At 37.7% G+C, this 17,133-nt stretch overlaps 1 protein-coding gene across 2 annotated transcripts in view; it reads right to left on the reverse strand.

Moving 5' to 3' along the window:
* ACVR1 (activin A receptor type 1) overlaps positions 1 to 17,133 on the reverse strand; it is a 128,075-nt gene that overhangs the window by 59,705 nt on the left and 51,237 nt on the right. The window lies entirely within an intron of this gene.

The raw sequence follows: 17,133 nt of genomic DNA on the forward strand, positions 1-17,133 counted from the left end.
TTGTTCTAACATGATGTTAAAGATTAAGTGAGTGAATCATTCAAGCCAATTACTATGTTGGAGCCTTACTTCTCATTTAAAAATATTGGAGGTAGAGCACTCTCTACTTCATCACAAGCCCAAAAGGAACAACAACAAACCACCCTACAACATATCCCTCATCTATGGCAAAGCAATGCATTCTTACATTAACCTCAAATTTAACAAAGGATAGGAAGAAATCATGTAAATTTGTAATATGGATATGAAACTATAACAGAGAAAATAAGGTACCTGATAAAAAGTTCAAGTTGATATTGACCTAACACTACATGGGCAGAAGCTCAATTTTCTGAGTCAAAGGACTACAACAGAGAACTTTCCCATTTGAGAAATCCTAAAATATTTCAGGAATATGACAGTTTGGTTATACTAATTCTTTATTACAAGAAATAATTTTTAAAAATTAGACCTGTGTCCAGTTGTGATTTTCTACATGGTAAAAGAAAAAAGAAAACTGGTATGATTCTTTAATGAAGAGGTTGGTGTGCCGTCTTACTGTTACAGCTTCAAAGCAAAGAGCAAAAGCCCATTGCTATCTAAGCAGTTTGGAATGGATACCTTCTGGCTCATCTTCTTAAAATCAAATTTTGAGGTTGGTGGTCTGACTGTTCATTCCCCATACCCCCGTCCTATCTTACCACCTGTCATTTCAATTTGCTCATAATTGTATTTCAGCCTTTCCCTTCTCTACTATCAAAATGAGGAAGGGAGATAAAGGAGACTTTTTATGTACCTTCCTTTTATATTCTTAAAAGAACATGAAACTCCCTTTATTGTTGTTGTTATTATCTGTGACACACAAACTGCCCCATCTTCGTCCCCAAGGCCGTAACAACCAGATGCGAGTTCTGCCAATACCATCTCATCTCTGTGCTTTTCAACTGAACATACCATTGATTCCCTCTGCTTCAAATGCGCTGAGCCTCCTCCTCTATTCCTCTCCTACCCAATTGCTTCCTCCTGTCATTCATGATCTAGCTCAAAAGGAAAACACTTAGTGAAACATTTCTGCATCAGCAGTGATTTGAACCCCCCAGCACTGGTCTACCACCAGTTGAAATCAATTATCTGTCTGTCTCAGTCCCTAGAACTAGCCTACTTGTCCCCAAAAAGGGTACATGCACCCAACGGTCACGCAAGACAATTCATTGACTTATGGGATGAATATACAAAAACTTTTTGTCTTACAAAAAAAATGTTTTAATCTAATAAATAACTTGAGAGTTTACTTCGTCTCTGTCTCAGTTCCTTATGACAGCCCAGTAGAAGAGGTACCTTTCAGGAAGAGCTACATAATGTGAAAGGGTGGACATGTTTTGCTTAGAGAGTACAGCCATGTACTATGCTTTTGAGGATCCATTTAAGTGGAATTACAGGTTGTATTGGCTAGTTATAATGAAACGAGCCCTCACCAAACTGCAAGTGTTCTAAAACCATTAAAGAAACTACAGGTTGAATATTCTGTTAAAGAGAGGAGTACCGTGTTTCCTCAAAAATAAGACCTAAAAATTAATATAAGACCCGGTCTTATTTTACTATAATATAAGACCATGTCTTATCTAACATAATATAATAAAATACCGGGTCTTGCATTAATGTTTGCTCCAAAAGACACATTAGAGCTGATTATCCGGCTAGGTCATATTTTCGGAGAAACATGGTAGAAAAAAAGCAATTAACATTCAGTTGAATCTAACATGAAGAAGGCTCCCCGAGTTTAAATTTAAAAACTACTTGAAAAACTGATCTGCATCCAGTATCAAAATACTAAACATTATCCTGAATGACCCAAGATTTTCGTTAATAAGATGTCATTGTCATTAGTAATGTCTTAAATATTTCATCTTTAATCTTTTTAAATTTTCTATTTTATGCTTTATAATAGTTTTTTTTTTTTTTAATTTTACATAGAACTTTTAACCAACAAATATACTGACGGTGCATGCTCAAAAAACTATTTAACAGATGGGATATGTGATTAAAAGCCTTTAAAAACTACTGGACTATCTCAGTTTTATCTTTGAATTCCAGGCCTTCCTTCCTTCCTTCCACTCCACTGAGAAAGTACCACGTACTAAACATTAGAAACTTAAAATAAAATATGCAAACATGGTTCTTATTACCATTGAGCTTACTGTCTATGGTGGTAATCAAATAATCATCCAAAAAATTTCATAATTAAAAACTGAATTAAATGTTAGAAAAAAAACACGTTTAAATAAGACTGCTAAAAAAACAACTTGAGATTTCCTAGAGGGTGAAGGAGCTTCCCTGGGGAGGTCATATCTAAATAGTAACCAGATACATGACTAGGAGGTACTAGCAAAAAGATGACACATGTATGTGCGCGTGTGTGTGTGTGTGTGTGTGTGTGTGTGTGTGTGTGTGTTGGGGGTGGAGACAGGGCAGCATTTAAGAAAAAAAGGCAGTTTCTTCGTTTCCACAGAGGCCCTGTGGCCTGGGCAAGCATGGTGTGTCCTCAGGACTTAAGACATATTCAGAAGAGAAAAGGAAAAACACCAGGCTAGAACACAGTGAGCCTGGAGAAGAGTTATAAAGAAAGAAAACCCAAGAAGGTTGGAGAGGTAGGCTAGGGTCAGAACCTCAGTAAGACATGATAAGACCCTAGTGAGCCTTCTCACCTCTCTGTAATCATTGCTGTGAAGGCCCTTCACCACCCCATTCTCCCAGGCATGGCAAGCAGCCAGCCTCCTGCCTAGTCAGGCCCCGTAAAGCCACCATGCTCCACCTGACTGGGCCGCTTCTCTGAGGACCCACCCTGGCAGATTCCCACTCATCTTTCAAGTCTCAACTTAAATGTCCCTTCCTTCAAGAAGCTTGGCTAAACCCTCATTATGTCCTCATTACACTCTCATATACCACTTTGTTAATTTTCATTCATAACACTTATTACAATTAATAATTACATATCCATACCTGTGTGCGTGTGAACATGTGCTTGCCTCACAAGACTGTCAACTCCATGGTAGCAAAATCTATGGTCTATTCATTGCTACCAGAGCCAAGTAGGTACACATTTAATACTTGTTGAATTTGTATTTTCCCTGAATTAATCAGCTGAATTTAAGTTTAAATTCTAAGGAATTAGCTATCTCCCTCAACCCCCATCCTACACACAAACACATACACACTTGCAAAGAAATGGCAGGCTTAAAACATTTACCATCTCTGTGACTTTAATCTGTAGAATTTAGTATACATAATCGTGAAAGTTAGCAGTTCACAAGCCTCAAGTTTCAAAATCAAGAATCCTTTCATTATTAAAAAAAAAATCTAAAAGACAATCACCACTGACACTTTTTCCTGTTACAAAGCCAACAAAAGCCCATGTCCCAAAATACCTCAACAGATTGTAACTGTGCAAGCAAATTTAAAACATTAATTTCACCGCATAAATAAAAAAATACAGAAAAAAAAAGTTATAAATGCAGTGCCCCTAGCTAATCTACTGTTCATAGACAGATAACTCAAAATCTGCCAAACATTTTTCAGAAAAAAACATTAGCATCACTTACTGGTTACCATTTAGTTCAGTTTCTGGAGTGTCTCTGCTGACCATTTAATTCAGCTGTTAAAAATGGTGCTTCCAAAAGGAAAGGGGGAAAGGGATGTAGAAAGGAGAATGTTGTGGAATAAATAACCTCATCACATTTTAATGATTTTAAAAAAAATCAGTATGCTAACCTCCAAATGTGACGCCCCAAGGATCTATTTCTAATTTTAAAATATACTAAAAAGAAAATACTGTTTTTAAAAGTAAATTTTCAATTCCCTTCCTCTCAAGTATTTTTGGCTAAAGAGTTTTAGATGTGGGTTGGCAAAAAGGAGGTAGTGGAAAAAGAGAGTGGCAATAATTCAATAGTTCAGGGATGCCTTACTCCAGTGGTTTTCAAACGTTTTGATCTCAGAATCTTTTTATACTCTTGAAAATCACTGAACCCCCTAAGGAGCTTGTCTATGTGGGCTATATCTATCAACACTGATTCTATTAGAAATTAAAATGAGAATTTTTAAAAATAATCTTATTTCTAACACTACCTTACGTTTTTTTATAAATTATTTTAAAAAACACAATATTTTCGCCAAAAATATATAGTGAGAAAAGTGGCATTGTTTTGCAATTTTGCTAATTTCTTGGTCTGGGTTAGTAGAAAGCAACTGGATTCTCATATATGATTCTACATTCAGTCTGTTAAAACATGTTGTGTTGGTTGAAGCATATATAGTAAAATCCAGCCTTAAACATACATGTCATTGGAAGAAAGTGGACCTCATGGGACCCCTAAGAAAATCATGGAAACTCCAGGGGATTTTGACTACACTTTGAGAACCACTGCTTTACTCCTTATATGATCAGTCGTTCTCCCACACTAGTTAATCAGATGGTACCAGATATTTTAGGCTGAGCATTTACCCGATACCTGACAAAAATGGTACTGGTACACAGGTTTAGAAATCTCATTAGGAGATCAAGGAAGTCAACAAAATCTATGGTCAAGGAAGAAGGCATTAGATTTTTTTTTTTTTTTTAATGTGGGAATAGTATTTTATGGACACAACTAAATATTTTTAAAATGAGGCATAAATCTGTGAAAAGAAGATACTCAACTGCTCACCTCCTTTAGAACTAAACCCTTATGTAATGTTCTAAGGCCAAAATTCCTAACTCAAAAGTCACAGGCTACTGGGGAATACAGAATATTATCTGAAGAGTTCTGAGTATGAATCTTTACCTCCAGTATATACCATCTCCTTTCTGTTTTTGGATAGGGCCCTCTACCTGGTAAGTGATCTAAATACCCCAGACACCAGTACCTCCTGACTTAACTAAGACACGCTCTTTAAATCAGTACCATCTCTTACAATGTCTTAGGACTACACGCTTAGGAGACAGAATATTCCCATGATATTCTGCCAAAAAAACAGGCATATCACCAGGCCAGAAAAGAACTGCTTTCCAAATCCCATGGTACTTTTCAAACTCCATTTATAGATCAGACTGATATCCAGTTAAGGAGCTATCATTTAGCTCAATTTCTAACATGTGTGGGCTTGAGACCAAGTTTGGCACTTCTTTTGCTCATCACAATTTTACAGCTGGATAAAGTCACAGCTACACTGCAATACATTACCCCCAAAAAAATCACAAAGCATTTTGATATTGGTCACAGAATAATATACTTCCATAGTCAATTTTTAGAGCTAATATTAAGAATCTAGTTAATAACTACTATAAGAATAAAGGATATTTCTAAAACCTAGGTTTATGAACAGCATACAATTTGTTATCCATAATACTGAAGATGAAGGGAAAGTTGTAAGATGAACTGTAACATTCTTTCCCATCATTAAATTCCACCAAGTGTTCACTTGTCTAGCCTAGTGACCTAAACTTAATATGGTTTGCCCATTTGTTCAACATATAATTTATTAATACTTAGTACCTACACTCGTTCAGTAGGGACTTTCTTGATACTCTTCTCAATTCAACTTCTAATAATCTCCAAGTCAGAAAGAATCTTAAAAAACAGCTTGTATAGTTCACTTATCCCTATTTTGAATGACACCATCCACGTGAAGCCACTCATTTTCCACTGGAAGGGGTTGTCAATACTCTTCCAGAAGTTTTTTTTCTTTGTATCTCTTTATACAGTCCATGCTATGCCTTCGATAAAGGGGGAAAAAAGCAAAACACCAACAAACTCATTCTCCTTAACATAAAAGGTAGAGGTAAAGCAGAAAAAGAATTAGAGTAATTCTGCTTTCTCTTAGTTATCTGTCAAAATTACATCATTACCACCCTAACAGTAACAGCAGTAGTACTTACCAGCCAGGCACTGTGCTTCGAGACCATATATATTACCTCATTCAATCTCTCCCACAAACACTCTGAAATAAATACTCATATTAATCCCATTTTACAGATAAGAAAATCTATAAAATTTTCAGTGGGTAGATTTTCAGAGGGTAGGTAGAAGTAACTTGCTCAAGGATGCAAGGTCAAAACCAAGGTCATCAAACCCAAGTTCAGGTCTTAACCAGCCACCATTCTCAAAACTTTCATTAAACTAGTCAGTCATAGTTTAGCTGCTTTTGTCTGCTGTTGTCATCCTTAACATTTTATACAAGCCTCAACATATTCTGTGCTTTAACCATCTTGATTTTGCTCTCAGGAAACAATCTTTACTCATGGTTATTTGGGCCACCTTTCAATCATGCCCTCTTTCCATTTCTCTGAACTTAAAACTAATTTCATATACTCTGTAACCTAAGATTATTTGCCCCTGAAAAAAAGATCTTGATGTGGAAAAAAAAAGAAAACAAGCTGCCTTTACAATACATCAAGTGATTTCTATTTCCCATTCCCCATCTCCACTTTTCAGTTCTCTTGAACTTGCTTACATCTCAAAATAAAAACAGAGGAGGGTGGCAGATGAGGGTAAAGGGGATCAGATATATGGTGATGGAAAGAGAACTGACTCTGGGTGGTGAATACAGAACGTGATATATAGATGATGTATTGCAGAATTGTACACCTGAAATCTGAGTAAGTTTACTAACAATTGTCACTCCAACAAATTTTAATTTAAAAAATAATAATAATAACAGAAATTAATGTAAGTCGCCACATTTGGGGGCAAAGTTAGACAAATTCTAGACATAAAACTTTGAGGGAAGGTATACTTAACAACCACCACCTCCAAATGGGGCAAAACTCAGCGCTTATGTGAGAACAGTTATGTCTCTTCTACGCTCAACACGCAGAGAGATAACACAAGTGCAACTTGCTCCAAAGTACCTGGGCCTTCGGAGGGGTGATAAGTGACATGGGCTGTCAGTTATGGCTGCAAAGAAGGGCTAACCCAAAATCATCACACCATATAAGTCAATTCAGGGTCTTTTCTCCAGTCCACAAATGACCTGTGAAATATTTTTCACACCACAGTCTGTCTGAACTGGCAATGTGCAAGTTGCCAGGGCTTGGTTTTCTATAGACTTCACTGCTATTAGAGGGTTTCTAGTGGGTGTGACTTTCAGAATATTAGCATGTAATTTGATCTTTCATGATAGATGAATACAAATAGCTTCTTGGACAAGTCCTATAGAACTGAAACCCAGCCCCTGGATCAGTTCATCCTGTAGTTAGAGGAAATAATTACAGATTATTTCAGGAAAGAAAGGGTTTTGACTGAAAGAGTTACACTACAAACATTACAGCTGTGACAGATGGACCCAAGATACGGTTTGGAAAGGAGGGAAAAAGAAGAAATTAATTTGTAAAAAGGGCTGGTGAGGGAGATCAGGCTTAACTGAATGAAAATAAGTGAAAGGTTTAAGTTAGGCTACCATGTAAGAACTACGGAATCCCTAGTAAACTTACTTTGTCTACAGAATGAAATTGACTTTGTTACACCCCTACTAGATATATAGATAATAACTATGCTAAGCTTCTGAGACTCTAATGTTTTGATCACCCACTCCATGCCTTACTGGTATCTCAAGACAAGGTTTTATTTCGACATGCTTGACTACATGGAAACCGTCCCTCATTTTCCACTTCATTCCCTCTGTATCAAATAGCCATGGCTCTCCTGCTTTGTTTCAACAGATAGGATCCCATCATCTCCCAGCTGTTTTGTTATATCCGCCTCAGCAGCTCAGGGCTAACTCCTTACCCTCCAGGATACAAACTGTGACTGGAACAATTTTTTTTTTAACCTACTGGTAGGAAGGACCCTGTTATTCCCCACCACACCCCCCACAAAACTCTTATATATGTAACTGTGGAGTCCATTTCAAATCCCACTTCCTCCTAAGTACTTAATTAGAAGCAGTCTCAGCCCTCTGTCTCATTTCCAACTATGCCTGAAGTTTCTCCTTTCACCAAACAGTACAGACCTTTCTTTCTAGCTCTCCCATTGCCAGACAAATGGTGTGTCAGGCACCGACCACCTGACATAACTGTCCCAATTCTAAGGCTCATATGGTTAACCTATCATAATTTGAAGAGGGAGTGAATAAAATGAAAGGGGTGTCAGCACAAGGGAGGTCCCTTCACCCTCTCAAATACGAGACACTAGCACATGTTTCTGTGGAGGTGAGAAAAAGCACCCTTCACCCACCAGCCTAACCAGAGCTTTCCTTTTCATCCCCACTCCATCCCCACATTCAAGCCCATTCCTGCCTCAGACCTTCCCACCCTCTCCCATGCATATTACCCTACCATAGCTTCTTCATAGCACTTAACACTGTGTAAAATTTGTCATTTACTTATTAGTTTGTTGATTTTTATGTTTCCCTCTCCCCTAACCCCTTCTTCCTCTATGCACCAAAATATAAGCTGCATAAAAGAACTCTGCCTAGCTCATGGCTACATCCCATGCCTGGCACATACTAGGCACTCAATGTAAATGAAAACATATTAATTTCAACTTCTTAGTCTATGCTACACTTTGGTTTGGGTAGGGAGAGGGGGTGAGGTTTAAGGAATTGTACACAGCCTGGCAAGAAAATGACTGGGGGTGGGGCGGGGGGGGAGCTCTTCATGTCCTCAATTTAATATAGTAGCAACCAGGTATTTGAGATAAATTAAAAGATATCATTTGTAACTTGGATTTCAGTTTTCAAGAGTGTCATCCAAGAGAAGCAGCCAAACAAAAAGACGTCTGGCAGACTCCGGGTATACCAGACAACTCCCTGGTGGACAATATCCCATTTGGAAAGGACTGCTTGGATCTCTAGTTGCAGACACCAGCTGATCTGCCCAGAACCATCCCCAGTGACCTCTGAGACAGCTTCTGTAGTTTGAGAATACTGCTCCTTCAAGTCAGAAATTGACATATTATCTCACTCCACCCCCAGTCTTCTAACAGTTATTGACGCTATTAGGAAAGCCATGCTTCCATGCCTATTAATAACCTTCAGAAAGAACCCTGAGGAAGTGTCAAGAGAAAAATAGATCTGGCTGATGGAAGCCAAAGACTCAATCAAAGGTTACAATTAGCAATTTAATACATTTGAATAAAAAGAAAGTTGTAACATCTTCTGTATCACACGTTATTTGTTCAGAAGGCTTAAAACAAAATACTTAGTCAATGAATTCAAGGAATGTTGAATCGAAAACACTAGGCTTTACAGAAAGGAACTCTAATTTTAAAGACCCTTTATCCATTTAAATAGGCCAGCACTAGCTACTAACTTTATCTGCACATCAATGATTCCAGGGCATTTTGCCTACCAAGCTATCATTAAGCCTTTATAGCTATTTACACCTTTATAAAGTTTCTCCAAGTGACACCTTTAATAGCCAACAAATCAATCTACTCTAATATAATGGAATAACTAATTAACATTAATCTTTAAAAAGACTTTTCATAGTGGTCTTTCTCCTCTCTCCTCCCCTCACTAGAATGTGATTAATGGAATTCTCTCACAACTTAGCTTGAAATATGCTTTTGCTAGTCGAGCAGCTAAAGCAGAATCAGATAATTGTGGTATGACTCAACAAATGCACAGCTGTTCATTTAAATATATCCATCAAAAGTATAAATACGATCATGAGAAAGAAAATGAGCCATGTACAACGTCAACACACAAGTTGAATGGGTTGGCATCGAAGTAACCACAACAAAAAACAAAGACGAGATGGGGAGATGAGGCAGGGAGCGGTTCTGCAAACCTGGTAGAAAGAGACCAGACATAGATGTAACCTAAAAACCACCCACCCCACCCAAAACACTCACTGACCGAAATAATAATGGCAAGTTAAAAGTAAAAATAAATATGCTCTACTAAGTGGGGAGAAAGAAATGATATTTAGGAAATAGATGATGCTCCCAAAAGGTAGAACTCCTGGAAGGTAAAACCGATGAATCTGATCTGTTATTAAAAACAAAACTAAACAAAGACCCTGAGGCAGAGGACAAAAAGAGCAGGATTCTCACCTCAGTCCTCTTTCTACAACCTTTGAAGACTGTGATTATGAAATCATGAAAATATGGTAATCCTTCCAATAGTCAGTCCTAAAGCGAATAACTGTAACATATCACCCCATACCAGGCAACCGCTTGTGGAAGTTCCACACACGAGTCCCATTTTAACATGAAGAAAGGGAAACTGAGAAAGAGAAAACAGAGAATGTGAAGAGGAACCGGGGGAGCACTAATTAAGAAAAGTGCCTATGTCAGCACTCCAGACCCCATCCATACCTTCTTCCTCAGGCATGGGCCACAGGCTCAGTCAGAACGTGAGAAGCAGAGGCCTCTCTTTTAATATGAAATTCAGAATAATAATAAAAAGTACGTCTAATCCATGATGATGATTTCCAAGCATTCTGTAAACCATCAAATTTTCTCGGGGGTAGGGAATGGCTGCTGAGCCTGACTACTCAGCCATCTTGCATGGGGACCATTCACATTCTCCACATTGACAGGCAAACCTGTCTTATATCATTATAAGCAACAACTATTTCAACAATCACCACCTCCCTCAGTACCAAGTCTTCCCACATCTCTCACTTCATCTTTTCACAGAAAACTTTCTATAAACACCAATATACACAGCTGCCTCCCTCTTCTGTATCTTCTCCTTCACTGAAATACCTCTTGCTAAGGTTCTAACTCTTTGTAGACCTTGCCTTATTCTTCAGATTCACAAAAGAGCTTCCTCAAAACTGGGATTCCCAAGCTTCACCCCCAGAGATTTTGATTTCATTGACCTGAGATGAGGCCTAGGAATCTCCCAGCCCTGCAGTAATTGGAGTGATGCTGAGAATGCCAAGGCTGGTCTCAGTCCTCCACTCTGTGGGATGATGGGGATGATGACCCCCTTCTACCTCTGGGCTCCTCCCTGGCTGGGATTCAGAGGCTCCCCTCTCTCCAGCGTCTCTATCTTTATGATTTGGATCTTCTCATCATCCTCGGAGGGCAGTTTCCTCTTATATCACTAATCCCTTAAATGTTGGCTTCCCTCAAGACCCCACAACTCAGCCTTCTTGTCTTTTCATTCAAAATGTTACCAAGTTTCTTAACTTCAGAGCCACCAAGCTGAAAATGAACCACCATGTTAAGAATGAAATCTTTACAATTTTCCCTCCTCCCTATCTATTCCTTCCTTAGTACCTTCCTCCCCTACCATAAATTCCTTGTCATTTCACTATTTATAAAATTATTTTTTAAATGTATTATAGATATTTCAAGTTACAAAAAAACAAAGGAAAAAAGTATAATAAACTCTATTTTTGACCTCCCAGTTTCAAAAATAAACCTCCTACCACCCAGTTTCAAAAAAGAGCAATCTTATTTCCTCTATTCTGTCCATTTTCTCCTGGGATATTTTAACAAGAATCCCAGATGTCACATCATTTCACTCCCAAATTCTCCAACAGATAAGGATTTTTTGTAAACATAACTATAAAACCAACATCTCACCTAAGAAAATTAAAAGTATTCCTCCTCCAAATATCATCTAAAAGCTAATCAATGTTTAAATCTTCAATAACTATAAACAAACCCCCCACCCCACCCCCCAAAAAAAATTGCAGGGAGAATGGGATAGAATACCAAAAAGAAATTGTTTGTATTGCTTTTCTGTGATCACAACTAGCGGTGTAGTGTTAAGATTGTGGCAGTATTCAAAACACTGTGTGTATAATGTGGAAGAAAGCAAAAGAGTAACTACATCATACTCAAATCCTATGATCCCCTGATGTTTCAGAGAACCAGAATTCTCCGTGTGGAATTAAGGAGCTACAGATGCAGTACAGAAAAGGTTAAGTAAGAACCTAATAAACTGAATTTGAATTAGAAGTATCAGTATGAAGCCATGAAGTATTTTATGTATATATTTACCCTTTGTCCTTAAAAAGATCTACAAACAATGATCTACCCAGCAGCAGTGAGCATTTCTGGTGCCCAGAATGTGGTGTTAAAATACCGTTTCCTACTTAAAAAAAAAAAAAAAAAAAAAAGTTGACTTGAACCACAAGGCTGCAATTACTAAATCCAGCCAGTGAAAAATTAGAGGTCAAGTGACTGGGTTCTTCAACAGATAAACTGTAAGGAAAGGGAAAAGCTGGATGGGGAACCTGAGGTTTAAGAGACTTAAAAGACATAAAAATATGTGCAAGACTAAACTCCAGTGGCTAGACACGTGCACACAGGTGATAAAACCATAAAGGCAACGAAGCAACTACTATAGAAACCAGGAAAGTGGTTACTTCCAGGGGGAGAGGGGCTATGCATGGCATGAGATGTGCCAACTCAAAGGGGCTAGGGAGGTCGCTAATATTCTGTCTCTTGACCTGCGTGGTGGTCACTAAAAAATATTCACATTATAGTAATTAACTAAGCTATGTATACTTAGTGTGACTATCTGTACCTGTGTTTTATTTTACAATAAAAATGTAAAAGAGAAGAAAGCAGACTGTGTGTTGTTAAAAAAAAGGTGCAGACTAACACACACACACCCACAGAAAGTAACCGCATTGCGTATCATGTATATATGCAAAAATCTGCCAGGTTTGTGTTACAAACAAGCTTATGAAGTAAACTTCTGAAATATCAACTACTTTTTCACCTTCAAACAGGAAAGTTGTTCTTTCGACTTCTAAGTTTATTAATTTTTAAGAGAGAAAGAGGCATCAGTTACTTAGTCATAATCAGAAATCAAGCATTAAAATAAACAGCATCTTTTGATACCATGGTCCTCCCTCTCTCCTATTTCAATTATGCAAGTTTCACAGGTTAAGGATATAGAAAGATTGTAGAGTCTAGATCAGTGTTCCCCAAACACTGTACCATTATCATCAAATAAGAAAAATTAACATAAAGATGTAAATGAACACTTCCTCACAAAGTTCATCTATACATTTAACCCAATCCCAAAAATATTAACAGGTTTTCTTCTTAAGGAGAAGGGAGTGGTGACTGGATATGATTACTTTAAACTTCATATATATTTTTTAATTACATACACAAAATATGAAAATTCTGTGAAACAGAACTTTAAAACTCTGTAAAAAGGAACTTAAATATAAAAATTCTGTAAAATGGGGCCGGCCTGGTGGCTCAGGAGGTTGGAGCTCCATGCTCCTAACTCTGAAGGCTGCCGGTTTGAATCCCACATGGGTCAGTGGGCTGGCTCTCAACCACAAGGTTGCCAGTTCAACTCCTCGAGTCCAGCAAGGGATGGTGGGCTCCACCCCCTGCAACTAAGATTGAACAGGGCACCTTGAGCTGAGCTGCCTCCTGGATGGCTCAGTAGGTTGGATGGTGGTCTGCACCCCCCGCAACTAGCAATGGGAACTGGACATTGAGCTGAGCTGCGCCCTCCACAACTAAGATTGAAAGGACAGCAACTTGACTTGGAAAAAAAGTCCTGGAAGTACACACTGTTCCCTAATAAAGTCCTGTTGCCCTTCCCCAATAAAAAAAAAATTAAATGTTATGGAATGTAGGTAAAAAAAAAATTCTGTAAAATGGATCCACCCCACCAAAAAGATAAAATATAGTAAGCCCTAAGAGTTAAAAAACAGTGTGATCCTTGTACACGCATAGGCAAAAAGATCAATGAAAGTAAACAATATCCCAGAAATAGATCAAAAGGTATATGGGAATTTATAATACAAAAGAAATCAAAGAGAAAAGTTGGAACTATTCAATGAAACTGGCATGATTAGCCAATGACAGAGACTGCTCATTTTCTACTAAAACTCCCTCTTTGCTTCTTCCTGTGTCCCTACTGACCAGCAGAAACTGCATGCTCTACCCTCCCTGACAGCTAGATATGCCCACATAACTAAGTTCTCACCAGTGGAAGTAGAAGTGACGTGTGCAACTTCTGATCATCTGCCCTGGACTTTCCCCTCTGCCCTTCGCACCGAGGGAACTCAGATATGGTAGCCAGCCAGCTATTACCATGCAGATAACGACAGGGACAACTACGGGAGCAACGAGACAGGAGGATCCTGAGTCTCAATGACTGGTGGATATGAGCTGCTGTGCTGACCCTATCTGCTCACACTGGGACTGTTAAGTGAGGAAAAACTCAACTTCGATGTCGTTTGAGCCATAGCATATTTTGGTCCCTTGGTTACAGCAACACAGCCTTACCCTAATTAACAGAGCACCTAAAGAAAAATGAAGTTGGATTCATAACTAACATTCCAGGTGGATCAAATTTTTAAATCTAAAAAAAGAACCACATGACACCAGAAAGAACCATGAGATAGGCTTTTAACTCTAGGAATGGAAAACATCTTTCACCTGTGATATAAAATACTGAAGCCACAAAAAATTTTACTATATATTCATTTCTATAAACCTTTTTGAACATCTTTTATTGACTATTTCTTTCACTGGAACGTAAGCTCCATGGAACAAGAACTGGGATCTGTTGGGGCAGCCAGATGGCTCAGGTGATTAGAGCATGAGCTCTGAACAACAAGGTTGTCAGTTCGATTCCCACATGGGCCAGTGAGCTGCGCCCTCCACAGCTAGATCGAAAACAATGAGGTTCCGCTGGGGCGCCTAGAAGGCTCAGTTGGTTAGAGCGCAAGTTCTCAACAAGGTTGCCAGCTCTCAACAAGGTTGCTGGTTCAATTCCCACATGGGATAGTGGGCTGTGCCCTCTGCAACTTAAGATTGAAAACGGCAACTGGACTTGGAGTTGAGCTGCGCCCTCCACAACTAGATTGAAGGATAATGACTTGGAGCTGATGGGCCCTGGAGAAACACACTGTTCCCCAATATTCCCCAATAAAAAAAATTAAAAAGAACTGGGATCTGTTTTCTTTACTACTGTATAGCCTGGTGCCTAGAACAAGTGCTTAGTACCTGGGCATTCAATAAGTATTTGTTGAATGAATAAATTAGTAAGTTTAAGGATACAAATTTTGAATAATCTGCACAGGAAAATAATTATTTTTATACAAATAACAGATATAAATATCACAAAGAGAATAAAGGGTGGGGAACTGATTTTGTTAATGCAAAGGAGAACCTATGAACTGACAATGAAAAGATCAAGAACCCAATAGGAAAATAGACAAAGGACACAAACATAGAGGGAACAGAATGACCTTTAAACTTATGAAAAGGTGCTCAGTGTCAATCAAAATAAGAAAAATGCAAATTAAAGCTACATTCAACTGTCATTTTTAACCTATCAATTTGGCAAAGAAAAAAAAAAAAACCTATCAGTCTGGCAACCATACTGTGATTGGTTGGCAAGGGTGTGAGGAAGCAGTGTTCTCATCCATTGTTGGTGAAACCTAAAACTTTGCAAGCTGTATGACCAGAGTACTTTGGCAATAAATTTCTACCAAAATTAAAACGTGCATACTCTTTGACCCAGCCATTTCACTACTAGAAATGGATGCTATGGATATGCTCACAGACATGTTTCAAATGATATATGTACAAGGTTATTATTCCCTACAGACTAGTTAATGATAATAAAACTGGAAATGATCTATACGGCCATCAAGAAAATACTAGTTAAATAAATCACAGCATATCTCTACAGTGGAATATTAGGCATCCATCTTTTAAAAATGTATTAATACTGAAGTATTAATATTGAAGAACTTCCAGGAAGTATTATTTCAATGAAAAAAGGTACAAAACAGTATATATCATTACCATCTGTGTAAAAAAAAAAATTCATCAATCTATAGGTTACATGCTGATGAATTATTTATACTCTAAAACCTCTGAAAGAATACACAAGAAATTGGTAACAGTGATTGCCTCTAGGAAGGGTAACTGGGCACTTGGGTGACAAGGGGAGAAGGAAAATTTATTTTTCACTCTTTTGTACCTTTCTAATCTTATAAACATCAGTTATATTACTTTCCTAAAAAACAATATTTTATAAAGTAACATCAATATATTCATTCCTTACCCCCAATACCTGAGAACTTCTCTGGTGATTCTCACTGTCACCCACCCCATAAAACTATGGAGCTAAACAATTTTAACCATTTCAGAATCACAGGGTTAGCAATTAACTAACACTGTCATCTCCTCCTCTTTCCTCAAATAAATATATATGCAAAATGAAGTCAGTCTCTTAATTCCATCCCTATTACTCACTACTTTCTCTTAAAACTAATTCAACCTCATGCCACCTTAAATGGGCATAAAAGTATCTCAAAATGCTCCAAGGATGGTAGCCAGAACTAACAACTAAGCTAATATATTAACACAGCCTAATGCCAAAGAAGTTCCTTCCAGGCATCCAGAAGATGAAAATTTGACATAACTGACACCTCGGCAACAGCCCAAAGCTGTATACATCATCTGCCCTGGAAAATAAAAACTCACACCCTTAATGACTAAAAGCCCAATGTCAACAGTCATGACTTTTGTTTTTTTCCCTAATGTAAAAGGTCTCCCCCCACATCCCTCTTTAAATTATAGGCTAACCTCTCACTCAAGGACTGGCTATTACTACGTTACAGCCATATAAGGAACACTAAGCAGTCATTACTTAGCTGAGATTCTGCTTAAAAGGAAAGAAACTCTGCTTAAAAGAAAAAATATCCACAACATATGAAGTGGAAGGAAAAAGAAAGTTGTAAAACAAAATGTATAGTCATGTTCCATCAATTTTTAAACATAATTAACATGCACACTTTGTACACTAAAAAACCTTTATGTGAAAAAGTACGTGTTCCAAATTATTAGCTACAGGTGAGAGAAGGAATAAAGAAAATCTAATTATATATATATATATATATATATATATATATATATATATATATATATTATACTGTTTTGTACTACTTGGAATTAAGTAATCAAAACTAAACTTTTATATAAAGAAAAAAAATTTTAATAATAAATTGGACTTCCTTTAAAAAAAGAAAGCACCTGATAGCTACTAAAGACCTTCCCCCAAAATGACAAACCTAAGGAGGCTGCATGGACCCGAGCAGGCTTTAATCCTGAATTCCTTGCTTCTGTCTCTCTATACAAGTTTCAAATCATATCTGAGCAATCCCAACATTTAACTCAGAGAGCCACACACACCAACATTGAGCACTTAAGGCATCCCCTCATAAAGATT

This window comes from Rhinolophus sinicus, linkage group LG01 (assembly GCF_036562045.2).
Source record: "Rhinolophus sinicus isolate RSC01 linkage group LG01, ASM3656204v1, whole genome shotgun sequence".
Lineage (NCBI taxonomy): Eukaryota > Metazoa > Chordata > Mammalia > Chiroptera > Rhinolophidae > Rhinolophus > Rhinolophus sinicus.